The 17,704-nt window shown below is 44.7% G+C and overlaps 1 protein-coding gene across 1 annotated transcript in view; it reads right to left on the reverse strand.

Annotated features, from left to right (window-relative positions):
- Positions 1–17,704, reverse strand: part of ST7L (suppression of tumorigenicity 7 like) — a 164,053-nt gene that overhangs the window by 54,801 nt on the left and 91,548 nt on the right. The gene's annotated exons all lie outside the window — the stretch shown is intronic.

Genomic DNA, 17,704 nt, shown 5'->3' on the forward strand with positions numbered 1-17,704 from the left:
GTAAAAGGTATGACAACAAGTGCACAAAAACAGGGAGAGGAGAAATGGAAGTATACTTCTGTAAGATTATTATTCTACTATACATGACTCAACATATCACATGACACTAGAGCACATGAAGCTAGAGCACATGAAGTTAAATATGTATACTGCAGGCCTTAAAGCAATCACCAAAAACCAAAACAAAGTTCATAAGAGAACAAAAGAGATAAAAAGTCATAAAACATACTCAATTCAAAACAAGGAAAAAGAGGAGCAAAGAACAGATGATAGAAAAATAGCAATGTTGACTTAAAACCAGCCATCTCAATAATCACTTAAAATGAAATGGTCTAAACAACCCAACAAAAGGCAGAGATCATCAGTTCGTATTAAAAAGCAAGACCTGCCTACAAAAAATCCACTTTCAATATAAGGATACAAATAGGGTAAATTGTTTTAGAATACTCCAACCCAATGCAGTAGAATACATAATATTTTTGAGTACCCACAGAATATTTACCTGATAGATCATTAACGTGTCTGGATAAAATTAAGAGGATTTAAATCATACAAAGCCGGTTCTCTGACTACAATGGGATGAAATTAGAAATCAACAACAGAAAAGTATCTGGAGAATCCCCAAATATTTGAAAAACAACACACTCCTAAATAGCCCATGGGTCAATGAAGAAAGTAAAAAAAAAAAATTAAAAAATATTTTAATACAAAAGAAAATGAAAAGGCAACATATTGATATTTGTGGGACACAGATAAGGCAGTACTTAGAGGGAAAATTATAACACTAATGTCTATATTTTTAAAGGAAGGAAGGATTCAGTCAATTAAGAAAACAGGGGTGCCTGGGTGGTTCAGTTGGTTAAGCTTCCAACTCTTGATTGCAGCTCAGGTAATGACCTCAGGGTGCTGGGATCAAGCCTGTGGCAGGCTCCATCTCACCAGGGAGTCTGCTTGAGGATTTCTCGCCCCTTGCCCCTCCCCCAACTCACGTGTGCGTGCGCACTCTCTCTCTCTCTCTCTAAAATAAATTCTTCTAAAAATAAAACAGAAAAAGTAAGCACAAGAAAGGAAAGTATAAAAATCACAGCAGAAATCGGTAAAATGGAAAACAAAAACGACAGAAAAATCGATGAAACCCAAAGCTGGCTCTTTAAGATCAATAAAATTGCAAACCTAGAGCCAGAATGATCAGAAATAAAAGAGAAAACATTCAGGTGGCAAATATAAGGAAGGAGAGGTGCCATCACTACAGAATGCACAGATGTTAAAAGGATCATAAGGGAATATTATGAGCAATTTTATGTCAATAAATTCAATAACTTGTATGAAATGGACAAATTACTTGAAATGCACAAATTAGCAAAACTCCAAGAAGAAATAGGTAATGTGAACAGCCCTGCACAAATCAAAGAAATCGACTTCTTAGTTTAAAACTTTCCCACCAAGGAAAACTCTAAGCTCACATGGTTTTATTGGTGAATCTTACAAACATTTAAAGAAAAAAAAAAAAGAATTCTACAAAAACTCTTCCAGACTATTGAAGAGGTTGAAACACTCCCCAGCTAATTCTATAAGACCAAGCAGTAATATGACAAAAGAAAGCTACAAACCAACAGCCCTCATAAACAAACATGCAAAAATCTTTAAAAATTTTTAAGAAACCAAATCCAATAATACATAAAAATACATAATGACCAACTGGGGTTATCTCAGGAATGCAAAATTGGTTTAACATTTGAAAGTCAATCAATGTAATGCACGTATCAACAATTCAAAAAGAAAACTGTATGATCAGGTCAATATTCCCAGGTGATACAATCTGGATACTGGAGAATTCCACAATGAAAGACTTTTCTGATCAACATCATGAAGATTACTTAAAAATCTCAAAGGCTTATAAGCCCAAGTTTGTTGCTACATTACCACACTTACTGAGTATGTCTTCTGGAAGAGTAACTTTCATAAAGTTTACTCTCAGGGAAAAGAATATTTTGGAATGTGGCTATTGTAATTATCCATCGGATCCAATGTCTAGTGCCATTGGTAACTTATAATCATGTCCCAGCATTTGGTTTTGAAAAAAATAAATGCAGAATTTTTTGAGTGAAAAAAATAGATTCAGGAAAAGCATTTGACAAAATCCAACATCCATTTCAGGTTAAAAAAAAAAAACTCATCAAACCAGAAATAGAAAGGAACTTCCTCAACCTGATAGTGGAAGGGAGAAACCTACAGCTTACATCAAATTTAATTATGAAAGACTAAATGCTTTTCCCTAAATTAGGGATAAGGCAATAATACCCATATTCTATGAACATTATACTGGAAGTACTAGCCATTGCAGTAAAACAAGAAAAAGGAAAAAAAGATAGCCAGATTGGAAAGAGAGATGTAAAACTGTCTTTATTTGCAAACCTAGTGTTAAGTATAAAATCTAATAGATTCTATTTTTTTCATTCACTTTTTTTAAATTTTCAGTTATCTCTGCACCCAACATGGGGCTCAAGCTCACAACCCTGAGACCAAGAATCACATGCTCTACCAACTCAGCCAGCCAGGCACCCCTAATGGATTCTATTGTTTTAAAAAAGAAAATGATACTAGAACTATTAAGTGAGTTTAGCAAGGTTGCAGAACAGAAGATATTCTTTATTCTTTATACTAAAAATGGAAATAGAAATTAATAAGCAATACCACTTACAATAGCATTAAAATTTTAAAATACTTAAGGATAAATTCAACAAAACATGTGCAAGACTTGTACTCTGAGAACTACAAAACATTGCTGAGAGAATCTGAAGAAGACCTAAATAAATGGAAAGATATACTGAGTTCATGGACCGGAAGACAATATTGCTAAGACATTAATTCTCCCCAAATCGCTCGAAAGATTCACAGTGCAATCCCAATCAAAATCTCAACAGCCTTTTTTGTAGAAGTAGATAATTCTAACTTTATTTTCAATGTGAAGAGCTTTACATAGTCAAAACAACTTTGAATAATAAGAGCAAAATTGGAAAATGTCACTATCTGGTTTTGAGACTTCTTATGAAGCCACAGTAATTAAGAGAGTGTGGTACTCGCATCAAAATAAACAGAGTAATGGAACAAAATAGAGAGTCTAGAAGTAGATTCTCAAATATGTAATCAGGTGATTTTTTTTTTTTTTTTACAAAGGTGTAAAAGCAATTCAGTGAAGCAAGGATAGTCTTTTCAACAAATGGTGCTGGAAAATTGGACATCTGTATGCAAATAACAAACTTTGATCCATACTTCACACCATATACAAAAATTAGCTGAAGATATATTGAACACTTACATGTAAAACCTAATACCATAAAACATCTAGAAGAAAACACAAGATTCAGTGACCAGTGTCTTCGTGTCCCTGGGTTAGGCTAAGATTTCTTAATATGTTGCCAAAAGCACTATCCATACAGAACAAATTGATAAATTGGACTTTATCAAAATAAAAAGCTTCTGCTCTTTGAAAGACTTTTTTAAGAAAATGGAAAGATAAGTCATTGACTAGAAAATGGGTTTTCAAGTCACATATCTAATAAAGGACTTATATCCAAAATATATAAAGAATTCTCAAAACCCAGTAATAGGAAAACAAACAACCCAATAAAAAGTGTGGAAAATATTTGACTAGATACTTCAAAAAAGAAGACATACAAGAGGCAAATATGTAAATGAAAAACTCTTCAACATCAGTAGCCATCAGGGAGATGCAAATGAAAAACCACAATGAGATAACACTACATACCTATTAGAATGGCTAAAATTAAAGTGACTCTCCATACTAAGTGCTGATAAGGACATAGGGCAACTGGAACTGCTCAAAGACTAAAAGTAGTACAACTACTTTGGAAAATAGTTTGGTAGTTTCTTTAAGAGTTAAACATACACCTGCCTATCATACCATTCAGCCATTCCACTCCAACATATTTACACAAAAGAAATGAAAGTATATGCCTATACAGAGATTGTAAAATAATGTTCATAGCAGTTTTGTGTAGTGACCAAAAACTACAAATTACCCAAATACCTATATTTGGATAACTATCCATTTGAATGGATAAACTGTGGTATATCCATAAAATGAAATACTTCTCAGCAATTAAAAAGAATGAAGTATCAATAAATGCAACAACATGAATGAATCTCAAAATAATTATGTTGCCCAAAAGAAGACAGGTAAAAAGGAGCGGGGGGGAGGAAGAGAGAGAGAGGAACCAAGTGGAAACAAGGTCTCAAGGCTCTCAAGGCAGCGAAGGAGAAGCTTTTGAAGAAGTATGGGGCCTGCTTTCAGTAATAAACTATGGAAAGGTCAATCAAGGCAAATACAGGATGAAAATGGGCCACAAAACCCAGCAATTAGGAGGCATTTTGTGATGATACTGAGAACAATTCCAAATATAATTTTGGGTACTGAAACCAGATTATGGAAGATTAAGAAATAAATAGAAGTTACAAAAATTAAGATGGAAAAAAATGGCGTTCTCCTTAATGGAGAGTGCAGACTGTGTTTTCATGAAGTTTAGTGGTTAAGGAAGAAGTTTAAAAAAATTGGAGTTTACTTATAGACCAGGAGTACCTGGCTAAGGGACAGAGACAGGTTGACTCATGATATGGAAAAAATAAAAGACCTTGAACCATATATAAAATCCAATCTAGATGGAATAAAAACTGAAGTATAACAAACTATAATGCTATCTGAAGAAAATGTAAAAAAATTATTTTGTGATCCTTGGATAATGAAGACTTCTCAAGTAAAACCCAAGAAGTATAAAACCATGAGGTAAAAATGGATAGGTCTGACTACATCAAAATTAAGGATTTCTGTTCAATAAAGAACACAATAGATAAGATTAGCAGACAGTTACACTCAGAGGAGATAGATGCAACATCTAAAATTGTCATGGAGATATTAAAACATACAAGAAACTTCTACAACTCAGTAAGAAGGCTGGAAGCTGAGTAGAAAAATGGGCAAATGGGCAATTCACAGAAAAGAAATCCCAATTATGTACAGTCAAATTCACTGATAAGACATATGCACATTTAAACTACAATAAGGGGCGCCTGGGGGGCTTAGTCAGTTAAGTGTCCAACTCTTGATCTCAGCTCAGGTCTTGATCTCAGGGTCGTGAGTTCAAGCCCCGCATTGGGCTCCACACAGCATGTGGAATCTACTTGGAAAAAAAAACCCACTACAATGAGACGCAACTTTATAAAATAAGTAATATCAAAAGGTTGAAAAAGATCACCGGTTGTCAAGAACAAGAAAAAATGGGAATTCTCGTTCCCCACTGGGAGAGTGGAAGTTAATGGTGAAATTAAGCATCCTGAAACCCAGGAATCCTAGATAAATATGCACACTGAAAGGTCATGTATGAAGACGTTTGGGAAGGCAGTCATTGTGATAGCCTGGGTTCAAGGTACTTAGATGTTTATCACTGGGAGAATGGATAAGTAAAATATGACAAATGTTCATTATGGAATACAATGCAATGCTTAGGAGCAGTGAACTACACATATCTACACACCAACAAGAACAGATACTTTTTTAACATAATAGCGTGGAAAAAATAAAAACAAAAGAGGTCTAAGATTAGTCGCATTATTGTTCTCGGCAATTCACTCTCTTCACTGTGACAGGATTATCCATCCCACCTATTGGATGAAACTTGCAGTGACAATGTTCGCAACAGGTACACCTCCTCATCCCGGGGTTAGGATTAGATATGACTGGTGGGATCAAATGCCAAGTCCAAGCTGAAGTTTTAAGAAGCATTACCATTGCTGCCAATTCCTTTGCTGTTTTCTTTTGCAAGAGAATAGCATGTCCATCAAAAGGCTGGATCGTGGATCCTAAAGTGAGAATATGGAGGTAGAGAACTTCAACCTCCAACCCACGATCACTAACATGTAATGTGAGCAAGAAATAAATGTTGTCATAAGCCACTGAGATTTTAGACTTGTTACTTCGGCAAACCTGACTCATACAAGGTCTGTATCACAGTACTATCTATAAAAATTAAAAACAGGGAATACACACACAAACAACACATAAGGATACATACCTATCCGAGGGCATATTTCAGTCACATTAGAGCAGATGCCTATAAAACAGGGTAAGGGAATAGGAGTGGGGAATGGGATAAGGGGATAAAGAAACAGACAAGTTTGATGGTGGTCACGTGTTAAGAATTGAGGAGGAGGAGTAACCCAAAAGACAATAAGAAGCTCTGGAGCTGGGAGTAACTGTTGGAGGGAGGTCTCAGGGGGGTTGGGAGAGAAGGGAATCCAAGTAGAGAAGATCAGCCTTGGAATCCCCAGTTCATTCTGACAGAGACACTGAGAGAAGTCCTGGTAAGGAATTCAGTTTTCAAGGTAACCTGTAGCAAAGCTGTTCTGCCACATGTGAGTGAGGAAGGGGGCTGGAAGAGAGAGATATGAGAATAAGAATTTCCTTTGTTCTCAAATAATTTATGCTTTTTTAAAGATTTTATATATTTATTTGAGAGAGAGAGCATAAGCAGGAGGAGGGGCAGAGGGAGAGGGACAAGCAGACTTCCCACTGAGCAGAGAACCCAACGTGGGGCTCAATCCCAGGACCCCAAGATCATGACCTGAGCTGAAGTCAGACGCCCAACGAACTGAGCCACCCTAGTGCCCCAAAGAACTTATATTCTTAGAGAAAAGACTATATTGACATTCTCCATGCCTGACATGCTCATTTCCCCATTTTTGTGTATCAAATCCTACCCATCTCTGAAGGCCTAGGTCAAAATCTACCTCTTCCAGAAAGACCTCCCTGAACTCCAACACCCCTCCACTAACTAAAGCTAGAAATCACTCTTCCATATGCTAAGCAACCACAGCACTTGTATGAAGTTGCACTTGTGTTTCTTCTTCCCAGCAGACTAAAGGATCTTGAAGAGTGGTATTAGCTGGCTTGTAGAGCACCTAACACACAAAGGGTATTCAAAAAAAGTAAATATAAGTGGTAGTTAAAATGTCAGGCAGCAAATTATAAGCAATAAATCAATGAGTCAAATAAATCACAAATGTGATAGAATTTCAGAAGCAGCCAAAACATTTTGAGCTGGTCAAGAAAGGCTACATGGAGCAGGACCTTGAAAGACAAATAAGATTCTACTAATTAGGTAAACACAGGAAGAACATTCCAGGCTAAGGGAAAAGTGTAAGGAGGGTGAAGAGTTAGGAAGATTTGGGGGGGGGAAATTAAGTTAGACTCCTACCTCACACCACATACCATAAACAAATTCCAAGTTATTAAAGAGTTAAATGAAAGAACATAAAAGCATTGGAAAAAATTAGGAGATTAGTTTTATAATTGTAGGAGCAGAGAACACCTTCCTAAGTAAGATAATAATAATCTTGAGGCCATAAACATATTTTTTTTTTAAAGAAGCAGAGGGTTTGTTTTTTTTTTAAGATTTTATTTATTTATTTGAGAGAGAGAGAATGAGAGACAGAGAGCATGAGAGGGAGGAGGGTCAGAGGGAGAAGCAGACTCCCTGCCGAGCAGGGAGCCCGATGCGGGACTCGATCCTGGGACTCCAGGATCATGACCTGAACCGAAGGCAGTCGCTTAACCAACTGAGCCACCCAGGCGCCCCATAAACATATTTTTATGACAAGTCATGATAAACAAAATTAAGAGAAAAAGTAAAAGAATAGGGGAAAGTTTGCAACATATATGACAAAGATTTGTTTTCCATAACATGTAAAGAAACTTTTATAAATCAATATAAAAAGAAACTCAAGACTTCTGGTTTCTGGTCTGGCATACGAGAAGTTTGGAAGCTGTTCAACTTGTTAAGACAAGTTGAACAAATGGAAAAATCAACATATTTTCTTAAATCCATCAGAGAAGTGAGGTCACAGGGCAAACCACTGCTCCCGAAATTGGAGAAGAGAAGACAGGTGAAAATGGAGAATCACAACTTACTGGAGCAGAAACCTCTGCAGGAAACAGTGCCAGGAAAACCTAAGTGGGTAAGCTTAAACTGTAATTGACAAAGTGCTAGAGGTTGTCAGTGCGACAAGTCTGAGACTTAACGGCTCCAGGAGAAACCAGTGATAGGGGAACCCTCCCTCCCGCACTTCTGTGAATTTTACCTTCAGGAGCTTGACCTGATTCTCAGAGTGAATATTCGAGAAGAATCCCCTTGGGGCGCCTGGTCGGCTCAGTGGGTTAGGTGTCTGCCTTCGGCTCAGGTCATGATCTCAGGGTCTGGGATCGGGCCCTGCATTGGGCTCCCTGCTCAGTGGTGAATCTGCTTCTCCCTCTCCCACTGTCATCCCTCTCCCTTTGTGATCACTTTCGCTCTCATTCAAATAAATAAATTTTTAAAATCTTAAAAAAAAAAAAAAATCCCCTCATGCTTCCAGCAGGGAGAATGAGCAAGTAATCATTTTGAAATACACCAGAGCATTTTGATCTTAACAAAGCCTTCCCTAGGGAGAAACTATTTTACCAGAGCCTAAACTATTTGTGTTTTCTCCAGAGCCTAACCAAACTGGTGAAAAGAAAATATGCAACTCTAGCCCACTCTACTCTTCCGTGTGGAAGAAGGGAAATACCCCATTCCGGCCCACTCTATCATTTCCCAGCTAAGCAGAGGAAGAAAGCCATGAGAAACACTGGTGAAGCTCACAGTCCAGAGGCAAATGTTCATTAAAAGACTGCAACCTAATCACAGGACCATCAAATGCTTCCACACTTCACCACCACATTACTAAAGGCTTATTTACTGAAGTTCCTTTTACCTCAGGTCCAGCTATTAAGAAAAAAATCACAACATAACAAAAGGGAAAAAAAACAGGGGTGCCTGGGTGGCTCAGTTGGTTAGGTATCCAACTCTTAATTTTGGCTCAGGTCATGATCTCATGGGTCATGGGATCAAGCCCTGTGTTGGGCTCTGCCCTCAGCAGGAAGTCTGCTTGAACATTCTCTCCCTCTCCCTGTGCCCCACTTCTAACTTGAGTGCACAAGCACTCTCTCTCTCTCTCTCCAATGAATACATAAAGGGTGCCTGGGTGGATCAGTTGGTTAACCATCCGACTCTTGGCTTTTGCTCAGGTCACGATCTCAGGGTCGCGGGATCAAGCCCCACATTGGGCTCTGCACTCAGCGTGGAGTCTGCTTGTCCCTCTCCCTCGTCTCCTCCCCCATTCCCTCTCTCTCTCTCAAATAAATAAATAAAAATTTAAAAAAACAAATGATTAAAATGAAAAAATAAATCTTAAAAAAATAAATAAAAGGGTAAAACACACAGTTTGAAGAGACAGGGATTCAAAGATTTATCAAAAACAGACTCAGGCATGGCAGAGATGTTGGCAGAGAATTTAAAACAACTACAATTAATATGTTAAGGGCTCTAACAGATAAAGTAAACAGTATGCAATAATAGGTGGGCAATGTAAGCACCTAGGTATATAACATTCCAACTGCAGAAAACCAGTGATACAGAAAACGTTTTGAGAGAAGCCAGAGGGAATAACCACCTCACTGATAGAGGAGCAAAGATAAAAATTACATCTGACTTTTCTTCAGAAACCAGGCAAGCAAGAAGAAAATAGAGTAAAATATTTAAAGCGCTGAGAGAAAAAAACCCACCAACATAGAATTCTATACACTGTGAAATTATCCTTCAAAAATTAAGGAGAAATAAAGACTTTCTTGGATAAACAAAAATTGAATTTGTTGCCAGGTGACCTGCCTGGCAGAAAATATTAAAAGAAGTTCTTTAGAGAAGGAAAATGACGTGGGTCAAAAATTCATATCTACATAACAAAAGGAAAAGTATCAGAAAAAAAACAGGTGAAAGTAAAAAAACAAAAATTTATTGTTCTTATACTTAATTGATCGAATAGATCAGTTTGTTCAAAATAATAATAGCAATAATGTACTTGAGTATGTATGCTTAAGGATATACATATGCTTATGTATGCTTAAATATAAGTGAAATGAATGACACAATGATACAAAGGACAGGAGGGATGAATGAGGATTATTTTGTAATTATAAGATACTCATACCACCAGTGAAGCCATACAGTGCTATTTGCAAGTGGACCTGGATCTGTTATAAACGTATATTGCAAACTCTAGGGCAGCCATTAAAAAAGAAGTACAATTGATATGCTAAGAAAGGACAGAAAATGAAATCATATAAAATGTTCAATTAAAATCACAAAAGGCAGAAAAAGAGTAGAAGACAAAAAAGAGGAACAAAGAACCAGGGCAACAAATAGAATACAGAAACAAATATGGTGAAACATCAATCCAATTATATCAATAGTCCCTTTAAATGTCAATGGTCTAAATACACCAATTAAAAGACAGAGATTGTGGGACACCTAGATGGCTCAGTCAGTTAAGCATCTGCCTTCGGCTCAGGTCATGATCTTGGGGTCCTGGGATTGAGCCCCACGTTGGGTTCCCCACTCAGCAGGGAGTCTGCTTCTCCTTCTCCTCTGCCCTCCACCCCCTCCCCCCACTCGTGCACTCACTCGTTCTCTCTCTCAAATAAATAAAATATTTTAAAAAAATTTTTTTAAATAAGATAAAATAAAAATATGGTAGTTGTCCTTCTCCCTCTGCCCCCGCCCCCTGCTCATGCTCTCTCTCTCTCAAATAAATAAATAAAACCTTTTAAAAAAAAGGATCATATATCACGGTCAAGTAGGGTTTATCCCTGGGTTGCAAGGATAATTCAACAGGTGTGAATCAATCTTATGATTACACAGGGATTATGGGGAGGAAAGCCACAGAGGTTAAGTGTCTTTCTCATCCAGGGTACATATCATCAACATGAGTTATCACTGTTGATGTTGACTTTGAACACCTGACTAAGTTACTCTCCCTCCCTCCCCACCGTCCCCTTTTCTGTTCTGTACTCTTGTAAGGAAGTCACAACCTGGAGCCCACCCTTAAGGAATAGCTACATAAATTATTTGGAATTGTGTGTGGGAGATTCGTCTCCCCTCACCTTGTATTTATTTGCTCATTTATTCATATCAGTACAGATTCATGCATATTTATTTATACTTTGGATTATAATCCAAAACTATTTTGTTGCTCCAGTTGTCCAGCTTTGGCCATTTTGTAATTTTTTTTTAAGATTTTATTTATTTATCTGAGACCGGGTGGGGGGAGAGCACACAAGCGGGGGTGGGGGTGGGGGGGAGGGAGCAGAGGGAGAGGGACAAGCAGACACCCCGCTGCGCAGGGAGCCTGGGAGCAGGAAGCCAGCTGTGGGACCCTGAGATCATGACCTGAGCCGAAGGCAGATGCTTAATCGACTGAGCCACCCAGGCGCCCCTCCTTGTAATTTTTAATATGGGTAGCTATAACTCTCATAACTAAAAGGTCTTTGGGATCCTTGACAAGTTGTAGTGTAAAGGCGATCTGAAACCAAAAAGTTTGAGCACTGGAGCTCTAAGGGACCCGCCGCTTGACCCCAAACACCACGTGCGAGCGTGGTTCTGCAGGAAGGGGCTGCAGACAGGGTAGGAACAAAGGAAGCCGCACTCCCGCACCCATGGGGCCACCCACTTCTCCGTGCCACGCACCCAGTCCCCACGCAGACGAAGCTCACCCTGCCATGCCTTTCCAGGAAAGGCCACTGCGGGGCGCGCGGCCCACAGAGTGAGTCACGCACCGGCGAGTGGTTAAGGGACGCGCGTCTTGGCCCGCTCGGCGCTTTCCTCCGCGGAGCCCGGGCCCGGCCTGGCCTGACGGTCTCGCTGTCTCCCCGGGCTCAGCCGGCTCGCCCTCCCGGGCCACATCGGGCCGCGGAAGGGAGCGCTCCCGCGGCAGGGCCGGGGCGCGCGAGGAGCCGCGGGGTTCTGCCGTCCTCGGAAGGGCGCCCCCGGGCCCTCCCCCGGCCCGTCTCTGCTGAAAGCAGCCGGACAGCTCCTCGGCCCGGCCCCGCTCCCGCCCCTTCGTCTCCGGCCCGCCTGCCTGGGCCGGCCGACCCTTTCTTCTTCGAGCGCCCGGCAGACGGAGATAACCGGCTGCAGCTGGAGACCCGGCTAATTGATACAATAAGTTCTATAATTGCCTCGAAAGTAAGGTAATGATTTGGCTGAGGGAATGCTTTGATCTTATCAGCCAAGAAAGACCTCTCCAAATGAAACTTCAGAGGGGCTGGAGGCCTCCAACTCAGAGTGTGAAGCCGGGGGACGGCCTATTCCCTCCTACCCCCCCTCCCTCATGTCCCCTGTGCCCTGAGTCACACTACAGCCTTTCCAGGCTTTCCAAGAAGGGATGGAAGCACCCTTTTCCTAGACTACAGACTAATATTCGCACATATGCCATTGGTTATGTATGGAGAAGGGGTGGGTTCTGGGAATGATTTCTCCGGCCCTAGAGACGCTGTAGAAACGGAGATTGGGGGGGTGGGGCAGGCTGGGATTCTGAGAACCCTGATTTGGCTCAAGCCTGATGAGGTTTCTTATACAGTTGAAGGCTGCTGATTTGGGCTTTTCAGGCAGGAGGGGGTACCAGAGAGAGGAGAACCTTGGTCTGGCCTTCTCCGAGAATCTGCACACACACACACACACACACACCCTCGCTCTGCGCTGTGGGTGTCCCTGCCTGGCAGAGGCCCCAGCACAAAGAGGATTAGAGAGATGAGCTAATCTGGTTTGTATGCCAGACATGGCCCCAGAAAGGGACCTTGTCTACTCTGATGTTTAAGGAGGTGAAGGAGTGAGGAGTCCTCCTTTTGGGGCCTGCTGGCTGACAGTATCAAAGACTCCTTCCCACTGGGGTCCGAAGGATGTGGAGTCCTGGCTCCGGGGTCAAATCTTAGGGAGCAGAAAAGCAGAGGCCCTGGAGAATCGGGTGGGCTGTGCTACAAGAAACGAGAGAGATAAAGACAGAAATTGGCCCCCACAGAGGGAACTAGACGTCCACCCTCCTTGTTTCGCCAGTGAGGAAACTGAGGCTAGGAGTGCAAAAGTGACCTTTAGAGGCATGGAAATTGTGCATGGCTGAGTGGAGGGGAAAACTCCCGTTTTCTGATTTCTTTCAGTCCAGTGCACACATCCTGCACTGTGTCGCAGGGCCTGCCGGGCAAGTGTGGGACCGAGAGCAGGAGAAAGGAACAGAGACAAAGAGAAACAGAGACACAGGGGAGAAAAATAGAGAGGGAACACAGACCCGTACACAGAGAGAGTCCGAAAAGACATGGAGAGTGAAAGAATGACGAAAGACAGTCATATAGATTCATGAAGAGAGGGAAAGGTGGAGAGAGGTTCAGACAGAGGACGAAAGGCTGGCAGACACAGACACACAGAGAGAAAAGGAAGACAGACTGAGAGACAAACATAGAAAGGTAGGAATGGACACAGCATGACTGTAATGTGAGCCAGTCGAGACAGACCTAGAGAGACAGAGAGAGGACATGGGGAGAGCAAGAGGCAGAGTGAAATGAGGGAGGCAGAAGGGGAGGGAGGCAGATCGTATGGGCTCTGCAGATTTGTGACCACTGGAAGCAAATCTCGCTTCCAGAACGTTCTAGGGCCCGGAGCAGGTGGCGGGGAGAGAAAGAGAGTTCAATGTTTAGACTATTTGATACAGGCAGACTGGGAGAGGGTGGCTGGGGGCAAAGTGGGAACCTCTCTCCCTTGGGGTTAGGCTGGTCAGTGACCACCCAGAATCCCAGCAGCACACCCACTGGCCTCACACAGAACCTGGGCCACCCGCCCAGGATGGCTGTGAGCCCGCCTACCGCCTGGCTCCAGTCTGATTACAGCCAAAGTGCTAAAAGGCTCCAGACCCCCTTGCCCCGCCCCCATGATTCCGCCTCCCCAAGCCTCCTCTCTTCGTTCCTTTCTCCCTTAGCTCCCTGTTTTCCTTTCTCCCAGGCCCCTTGGGGGAAGAATCTACTCTCCTATTTGGCTACTGGCTGGGAGGAAGAGGGTCCCTGTCACTGCTCTGCCCCACCAAGCCCCCTTCCCTGGTTTGGGCTGGATCCTTCTTCCCTCCAAAGCCCTCTTGGCCTGGCCTCTTTGAGACACGTTCCATGCCTCGCCTGGGAGCTCATAAATACCAAGGAGAGGCCAGTCAGGCTGTGTACAAAGTGTAGATTCCCCACTCCACCCCCCTTAAAAGCCCCTGGGTTCTTCCCAAGCTCTCTCGTCTTCCCTAGGCACCTGCATGGGGTGGCTGGGGAGGGAGAGATGGGGTGGGGGCACGAGGGGCCTGTGTGAACCTGGCCCTATTTCAAATAAGACTTGCCTCCGTCTGCAAAGAAACCTCAGGAAAGGCGTCTCAGGGCCCCTTGTGCAAGCAGCAGGCTCAGGAATTCCTTGACTCCCATCCAAACCTCCCCCCAGCCCCTTCTCGGCCTTTCTCTCTGCTCATTACCATCCACACCACCTCCCACCCACCAGGAAAGAGAGAAGGTCATCACCAAAGAGGCCCAGGGAAAGGGGCGGGTGGCCTCCTCAGGGGCTCAACCCGGGTAGAGTAAGAGCTGTTTACCCACACCACCCGAGCTCCCCTTAGCTCATCTCCACTCCCATCTAAGGGCCAGTAAAAACTCAAAATCATTCAGCCCCACACAGCTGAGAAGAGAGTGAAAGTAGTCCCCATGGGGGAGCAGAGTAGGAGGTTAGATACCCAGGGTGAGGGGGGACCCTTCTTTGGGCAGCCACTTTTGAGAAGGCGGGAGGCTATGGTGCCACCTTGAGGAAGAAGGGAGACTTGGCTCTGCTGGCTGGGGCGAAGGTGCCCTGCTGGAGGCCCCAGGGAATCTAGTGGCCTCTGGGGTGAGGGGCTGAGGGGCTGAAATTCTTCCTCACGTCTCTGCTGACGCTGCGCACTCGATCTGCGGTATATAGCCCTGAACAGCGGAGTCTAGTGTGCTGCCGCTCGGGGGACTTGATTGTATTTGCCTGAAAACACCTGGGGAGTAAGGCCCTTTCTCTCCTGTGTCATTTAGGATGCTCTGGCCAGTGCGGGGCATACAGCAGGTGCTCAGTAAGTGCCAACCTGACTCCATGCAGGGCCCTCCAGACCAGAACTTGACTCCCAAATCAGTGACCGCCCCCTCCCCCGCCGCCCCACCATTAGGGTGCAGTGGGGGTAGGGGGTGGGAGGGAGGGAGGGGCAGTTCAGGCCCTAGCCTAGTCTCTGGCCTTGACCCTCTGGCTGGAAGCCCCACAACAGGCCCTCGCGTGAGGAGCTGAGCTCTCCAGTAGCGTCTAGGACCTTGAGACTGGAAGTTTATTTTGAGATCTGAAGTCCAAAGTGGCAGATCCCAGAAAACCTCTTCTCTGGCTCCGTATTTGTTCTCTAGTTAAGTGGTTGAGTGCAGTTCTTGCAGTCAGCTGGCTCCTGCAGCCTGGGGTTCCTCCTGGGGAACTGGGGGCCCAGAGGGGAGGGGAAGAAGGAGAGGAAGGAGCAGAGCCCCATCTCGGGTTGTCCACTCTAGAGCAGAGGTAGCCTATAAGCACTGGGGAGAATCTTGTCCCCTCACCCACTGCCCTTGCTCCTGGAGCTGCTGATGTTTCTGGGGGCCCCCTTCACTCAGCAACATGCTTTAATAGTTGAGCATCTCTGTTGTGCCAAGACACGGTCCCACTTGACTGTGAGGACAGCTGAAGCCAAAGAAGGGGCCTCAGAAGTGAGTTTGGGGCCCATGTGGGTGAGTCCACACACGGTTAGGGCGGATGTGATCATCTCCAGCCCACCCCACAACCTCGGGCCCATATGTAGAAATAAACCCAGGGCCAGAGTCCCACCCAGGCCTAAACACACAAGGGAGTCTGGGAGAGGCTGCCAGAGCTTGCAGACCTTGTAGACCGCTGCCCAGCATCAGGGTGGGGCTGGGCTGGGGGGAGGTGAAACAGTGGTTCAAGGAAAGGGTCCCGGCCAGGAATAAGCCTGGGCCCACTCCTCTCTCACCTGCCCCTCTCAGGGACGCTCAGCAGAGAGTCTGACACGAGGGCCAACTGGAGCCTCCCAGACTGAGAGAAAGGAAAGAAGGGGAGGGAAGGGTCAGCTGGTTGGCAGGGAGGGATGTGTGTGGCTGCATGCTGGCCCTGCTTGGTCTTTGTATTCAACCCTCTCCCACTCCTATGCAGCTCCAGTCCAGCCCCTACTTCCCACCCCTATCCCCCACACTGCAGGATGTGGACCACCCTGGCTACCTCACTGAACTCCTCTCCTCCCCAGCTCGTTGGCTCCAGCTGGCTGGCTACTGGCTAGCTTTTGCAGACCAGCCCACACCCACCGTGGGGTCTCTGTGTTGGTTGTTCCCTTCGCTGGGGATGCTCTTCACCAAGAATCTGCCTGACTTATTCCCTGGCCTGAATGTCGCCTTAATGAGCCTACCTTGATCATCCTAGTTACAACTCTATTTTCCCCACTGTACTTACCCTTTCTGACATACTATATGTTACTTAGGATGTTTACTGTGTATTGTCCATCTTCCCTCAATAGAAGGTAAACTCCATGAGGGTAGAAATTATTTTGTTTTGCTTTGTTCACTGATGTGTCCTTGGTGCCTAGCACAGTCTGGAACGTGGTAGGCAGTAAATAAGTATTTGTTTAATTAATGAATACACTCTGGCCCCTGCCACAGAAAGTGAGGTTAAAGGAGTGAGGGGGGGGGCGGGTTAAAGGTCCTTCTGAGCCCTTCTCCCCCACATCTGCCCCTGGATGTCTGCAGCGTCTCTGAAGCCAGCTGCACCCTGTCCACTCACACTCTGGCGTCTCTAACATCCCCCTTCGAACCACCGCCTGCCCCCAACCAAGAACTGACAGGGAGTTTGGTGTTGAGGAGGGTGGGCAGTTTCCAGCGCATTGTTTACACCAAGGCTTTATAGTTTAGATAAATCATGGGGAGAGGCACGAAAGACACCTGGGAATGAGGGGCTAGGCAGGAGAAACTGAGGCTGGAGAAGAGGTCAGGGCCATTCCCCGGGGAAACTCTCCAAGTTGTAAGGCCAGGGTTTTAAAAAACTTTTTGCATCTCAGTGAGGGCCACTCTGACCCCAGAGGTTCTACGTGCCTCCCTAGTGAGTGCGGGGAGAGAAGAGGGGTGTCATTTTCAGCAGTCGGCACCTCCCCACCTCTTCCTGATTTACCACGCCCCGGTGCGGTGTGCAGGGGCTGGGTGGCGGAGGGGGTGAGGGGGCGGTGGGGAGGAGGAAGGATGGAAAGGCGAAGGGGAGAAATGGCTCCGGGGCTTCCACTCTCTCAGCAGGACCCCCACCCTGGCCTCTGGTTCGGGAAAGCCGCCCAGCTGTTTCTGATTCTTTCATACTTGCAGCCCCGCCCGAGGGGGTGGGGGACCGAGGCACCGGGGGAGCCGGGAGAGACTTAGTCCTGCTGAGGCCGGGCGGTAAAGGGCGGGGAGTCCCTGTCCGGTCCGCAGGTGTGCCCCCTCCGCTTCCGCCTTCGACTCCCGGTCCCCAGGCCAGAGGGAAGCATCGGGGCCGGGCAGGCGGGTGGGAGGAACGAGGAGCAGCAAGTCCTAGATGAGAGAAGCCCCTACCTGAAGCCGGCTGTCTAAGGTGCCCCAGTTTGGCAGCGCTGAAAGGGAGTTAAGATCCTCCCGCAACTTCCGGTGGCAGAGGTTCTACCCATTTCACAGAAGCGCAAGAACCGAGAAAGGACCGAGGAAATGAGTGCATCCTCCGTGGCTCAG

The sequence above is a fragment of the Leptonychotes weddellii genome, chromosome 4 (genome assembly GCF_054177405.1).
Source record: "Leptonychotes weddellii isolate Sample4059 chromosome 4, ASM5417740v2, whole genome shotgun sequence".
NCBI lineage: Eukaryota > Metazoa > Chordata > Mammalia > Carnivora > Phocidae > Leptonychotes > Leptonychotes weddellii.